Source organism: Chiloscyllium punctatum, chromosome 38, assembly GCF_047496795.1.
Source record: "Chiloscyllium punctatum isolate Juve2018m chromosome 38, sChiPun1.3, whole genome shotgun sequence".
Classification (NCBI taxonomy): domain Eukaryota; kingdom Metazoa; phylum Chordata; class Chondrichthyes; order Orectolobiformes; family Hemiscylliidae; genus Chiloscyllium; species Chiloscyllium punctatum.
Window position 1 is genome coordinate 3159952 of NC_092776.1, and position 5718 is coordinate 3165669.

Genomic DNA, 5718 nt, shown 5'->3' on the forward strand with positions numbered 1-5718 from the left:
AGGGACCCAGGTTTGATTCCTGCCTCTGGCGGCTATCTGTGTGAAATTTGCACATTCTCCCCATATCAGCGTGGGTTTTACTCCCAAAATCCAATGATGTGTAGGTTAGATGGATTGGTCATGCTGGATTGTCCGTCGTGTTTGGTACATTAGTCAGGGGTAAATATAGGGAGGGGAATGGGCCTGGGTGGGTTACTCTGTGGAAGGTCGGTGTGGACTTGTTGGGCCGAAGGGCCTGTTTCCAAATTGTATGGAATCTAATCTAACCTATACTTCCCACTGGCTCGGGAAAACAACCAACATCATCAACGCCCATCCCACCATGGTTATATTCGCTTCCACACGCTCCTGCCAGACAGAAGATGTGCAAGTTTGAAAACGCATCTGAACAGTTTCAGGAACAGCTTCTTCCCCACTGTTCTCAGACTTCTGAGCAGATCTCAAATGTTAATGGGTTTATCGTAGTCCGGAGTCCATGTGGGATCAGTTGGTTACGGAGTCAGGCACTGAGGAAGCAAATGTGGCTGTGGTAGCGAGTCTGTTTCAGGACATGGTTGAAGAGCTTCAGGGCAGAGGAGATGACCTGGGGATTGCAGTGAGAGAGAGACTCACTGAGATTCTTGTGGAGAGAGGAGGAGAACTTCTTCAAGGGAGGCATCCCTGCAAGAGGATTCGCAGTAAGGTTAAAATCAACTAGGCAAAAGTGAGGACTGCAGATACTGGAAACCAATGATTAGATCAGAGTGGTGCTGGAAAAGCACAGCAGGTCAGGCAGCATTCGAGGAGCAGGAAAATCGACGTTTCGGGCAAAAGCCCTTAATCAGGAATAGAGTCAGGAAGGCTCCAGAGTGGAGAGATAAATAGGGGAAAGGGGTGGGGGGTTGGAGGGTAGGGGTGGTGGGGGTGGTGCTGGGGAGAAGGTAGCAAAGAGTACAATGGGTGAATGGGGGTGGGGATGGAGGTGATAGGTGTGAGAAATGCCACTCACTCTTCAATAATTTCAGTCTGAGTCAAATTCTGAAGCAGGTATTTATTGAAGCATTTTTATAAGTATGGGTGTCTGACAAGTAGGCACACCGATCAAAAGGTTACATCGCAAGTTATGCAGTTCAGCTGAGTGTCTTGGTACTCCTCTTTTACCTTATTGGCTTAGCATATAAAGCGTCATACCTATCACAAGCCACTCACTTCACTCCTCCTCTGTTTACTTCTCCCACTACTCTAAGCCTGTCGCCCCTTACTCTTGTTTGTTTCTTGCCTTATTTGGCTTATCCAATTCCTTGTTTGTAACCAATTCCAAGTGTTAGCTTGACCGTTTTACCACATCACTCTGTGGTCTATTGTTAGCGTGCACGACTTCTGCATTATGGTTTCTGCTAAAGTGACTTCTCCTCCCTGGTAGTCCACACTGAACCGTATGACTGTTGATTGTGGTTTCTGCCGAACCAATACTTACATTTTTCAAAACATATTTTCCACATAGGTCAGAGATAGGTGGGAAGGGAGATTGACATGTGGGGCAGGTCATGAGGGCGGTGCTGATCTGGAAGGTTGGAACTGGGGTAAGGTGGGGGGAGGGGAAATGAGGAAACTGGTGAAGTCCACATTGATGCCCTGGGGTTGAAGTGTTCTGAGGCGGAAGATGAAGCGTTCTTCCTCCAGGCGTTGGGTGGTGAGGGAGCAGCGGTGGAGGAGACCCAGGACCTCCATGTCCTCGGCAGAGTGGGAGGGGGAATTGAAATGTTGGCACCACTCTCTAAACTCAAATGTTAATGTTGATCTCTCTCTCCCTGTCTGTGCCTTCCCTGTGGCTGTAACACTATATTCTGTACTCCTTTCTGCTGCCCTGATGTACTCTGTATGATACAATCTGCCCATTTACAATAAAACAACACTTTTCACTGTATCGCGGAACATGGGACAACAATAAATCAAATCAATAAACCTGACTTGGAGGTGTTGGACTGGGGTGAACAAAGTTAGAAATCACATAAGACCAGGTTCTAGTGCAACAGGTTTAATTAAAATCACCAGCTTTCAGCTTGAAGTCCCTTTTTTGGGTGAAATGATGAAGGAGCAGTGTTCTGAAAGTTTGTGATTTTAAAATAAACCAGTTGGACTATAACCAGGTGCCATGTGACCATCTTCAGCTGTGATTTTGAACTTTGTTTAGAGTTTCTCTGATGAGAGTGGAGCTGGAAGACCACCACAGTTCAGGCAGTATCAGAGGGCCTTCTTGGATGCTGCCTGAACTGCTGTGCTCTTCCAGCTCCACTAATCCAGAATCATGTTGAGCTACTGTTTATTTTCATCTTTTAGATTTTTTAAAATTAAAGACTTTTTGTTCTTTATGGTTTCCCCGCTTTCTGAATGACGCATGCGCAGACCAGTCACCGGCACCAGGTAACACGCATGCGCGGCTCCCATGACAGGCGCGTGCGCAGTGTGCCCAGTGACGTCATCACAACATGGCGGCGCCCAGGCGGTGAATCAGCGTCGGAGAAGGGGTCAGGGGTTACAGGTGAGTTCAGCCGTCGGCTCAGGGTCGGGGGGGGGGGCGCACGGACATACCCCCCCCCCCCCACCCCTCATTCCTCCCCCCCCCACCCCCTCATTCCCTCCCCCCTCATTCCCTCCCCCATCCCCACCCCCTCATCTCCCCCCTCCCCACCCCCTCATCCCCCCCCCTCATTCTCCCCCCATCCCACCCCCTCATTCTCCCCCCCTCCCCACCCCCTCATTCTCCCCCCCCTCCCCACCCCCTCATTCTCCCCCCTCCCTCCCTCATCTCCCCCTCCCTCCCCCTCCACCCCTCATTCTCCACCCCCCTCCCCACCCCCTCATTCTCCCCCCCCTCCCCACCCCCTCATTCTCCCCCCCTCCCCACCCCCTCATTCTCCCCCCCCTCCCCACCCCCTCATTCTCCCCCCCTCCCCACCCCCTCATTCTCCCCCCCTCCCCACCCCCTCATTCTCCCCCCCTCCCACCCCCTCATTCTCCCCCCCTCCCCACCCCCTCATTCTCCCCCCCTCCCCACCCCCTCATTCTCCCCCCCTCCCCACCCCCTCATTCTCCCCCCTCCCCACCCCCTCCCCACCCCCTCATTCTTCCCCCTCCCCACCCCCTCATTCTTCCCCCTCCCCACCCCCTCATTCTTCCCCCTCCCCACCCCCTCATTCTTCCCTCTCCCATTCTCCCCCCTCCCCATTCCCCCCTCCCCATTCCCGCCCTCCCCATTCCCCCCCTCATTCTCCATCCCCTCATTCTCCCCACCCCCTCATTCTCCCCACCCCCTCATTCTCCCCACCCCCTCATTGTCCCCCCTCCCCACCCCCTCATTCTCCCCCCTCCCCACCCCCTCATTCTCCCCCCTCCCCACCCCCTCATTCTCCCCCCTCCCCACCCCCTCATTCTCCCCCCCTCCCCACCCCCTCATTCTCCCCCTCCCCACCCCCTCATTCTCCCCCCTCCCCACCCCATCATTCTCACCTCTCCCCATTCTCCCCCTCCCCATTCTCCCCCTCATTCTCCCCCCCTCATTCTCCCCCCCCTCATTCTCCCCCCCTCATTCTTCCCCCTCCCCACCCCCTCATTCTTCCCCCTCCCCACCCCCTCATTCTCCCCTCTCCCCATTCTCCCCCTCCCCATTCCCCCCCCTCATTCTCCATCCCCTCATTCTCCCCACCCCCCTCATTCTCCCCACCCCCTCATTCTCCCCACCCCCTCATTGTCCCCCCTCCCCACCCCCTCATTGTCCCCCCTCCCCACCCCCTCATTATTGTCCCCCCTCCCCACCCCCTCATTCTCCCCCCTCCCCACCCCCTCATTCTCCCCCCTCCCCACCCCCTCATTCTCCCCCTCCCCACCCCCTCATTCTCCCCCCTCCCCACCCCATCATTCTCACCTCTCCCCATTCTCCCCCTCCATTCTCCCCTCATTCTCCCCCTCATTCTCCCCCCCTCATTCTCCCCCCTCCCCCTCATCTCCCCACCCTCATTCCCCTCCCAGCCCCTCATTGTCCCCTCCCCAGCCCCTCATTGTCCCCCCTCCCCACCCCCTCATTGTCCCCCTCCCCCACCCCCTCATTGTCCCCCCTCCCCACCCCCTCATTGTCCCCCCTCCCCCCCCTCTTCCCCCTCCCCACCCCCTCATTGTCCCCCCCTCCCCACCCCTCATTCTCCCCCCATCCCTCCCCCCTCATCTCCCCCTCATTCTCCCCCCTCCCTCATCCCCCCCTCATTCTCCCCCCTCCCACCCCTCATTCCCCTCCCCCATTCTCCCCCCCAACCCCCTCATTCTCCCCCCCCATCCCCCCCTCATTCTCCCCCCCTCCCCCTCATTCTCCCGCCCACTCCCCTCATTCTCCCCCCTCCCCCCATTCTCCCCCCCATTCTCCCCCCCATTCTCCCCCCCCCATTCTCCCCCCCCATTCTCCCCCCCATTCTCCCCCCATTCTCCCCCCATTCTCCCCCCCCCATTCTCTCCCCCCCCCATTCTCCCCCCCATTCTCCCCCCCATTCTCCCCCCCATTCTCCCCCCCCATTCTCCCCCCCATTCTCCCCCCCCATTCTCCCCCCCCCATTCTCCCCCCCCATTCTCCCCCCCCCATTCTCCCCCCCCATTCTCCCCCCCCATTCTCCCCCCCATTCTCCCCCCCATTCTCTCCCCCCCCCCATTCTCCCCCCCCATTCTCCCCCCCATTCTCCCCCCCATTCTCCCCCCCCCCATTCTCCCCCCCATTCTCCCCCCATTCTCCCCCCCCATTCTCCCCCCCCCATTCTCCCCCCCCCCATTCTCCCCCCCCATTCTCCCCCCCCCATTCTCCCCCCATTCTCCCCCCCCATTCTCCCCCCCCCATTCTCCCCCCCCATTCTCCCCCCCCCCATTCTCCCCCCCCATTCTCCCCCCCCCATTCTCCCCCCCCCATTCTCCCCCCCCCCATTCTCCCCCCCCCATTCTCCCCCCCCATTCTCCCCCCCATTCTCCCCCCCCCATTCTCCCCCCCCCATTCTCCCCCCCCTCATTCTCCCCCCCCATTCTCCCCCCCATTCTCCCCCCCATTCTTCTCCCCCCCCATTCTCCCCCCCCCCATTCTCCCCCCCCTCATTCTCCCCCCCCCCATTCTCCCCCCCCCCATTCTCCCCCCCCCTCATTCTCCCCCCCTCATTCTCCCCCCCCATTCTCCCCCCTCATTCTCCCCCCCCCATTCTCCCCCCCCCATTCTCCCCCCCCCTCATTCTCCCCCCCTCATTCTCCCCCCCCTCATTCTCCCCCCCATCTCCCCCCCCATTCTCCCCCCCTCATTCTCCCCCCCTCCCCCCCTCATTCTCCCCCCCCCTCATTCTCCCCCCCTCATTCTCCCCCCTCATTCTCCCCCTCATCTCCCCCCCATTCTCCCCCCCACATTCTCCCCCCCCCTCATTCTCCCCCCCCCCCTCTTCCCCCCCCTCATTCTCCCCCCCCCCTCATTCTCCCCCCCCTCATTCTCCCCCCCCCTCATTCTCCCCCCCCCTCATTCTCCCCCCCCCTCATTCTCCCCCCCCTCATTCTCCCCCTCATTCTCCCCCCCCCTCATTCTCATCCCCCCCTCATTCTCATCTCCCCCCTCATTCTCCCCCCCTCATTCTCCCCCCCCTCATTCTCCCCCCCCTCCCCACCCCCTCATTCTCCCCCCCCTCCTCATTCTCCCCCCCCTCCCCACCCCCTCATTCTCCCCCC

General features: G+C 59.3%; 1 protein-coding gene across 3 annotated transcripts in view; it reads left to right on the plus strand.

Moving 5' to 3' along the window:
* The first annotated feature begins 2442 nt into the window (after positions 1-2442).
* Positions 2443-5718, plus strand: part of xpnpep1 (X-prolyl aminopeptidase (aminopeptidase P) 1, soluble) — a 102354-nt gene continuing 99078 nt past the window's right edge. For 2 of the 3 annotated variants that reach the window (XM_072557059.1, XM_072557060.1), the window contains exon 1: positions 2443-2521. The gene's annotated coding sequence lies outside the window, so the exon portion shown is untranslated. The remainder of the gene's footprint in view (positions 2522-5718) is intronic. The other variant, XM_072557061.1, reaches the window with a different exon arrangement.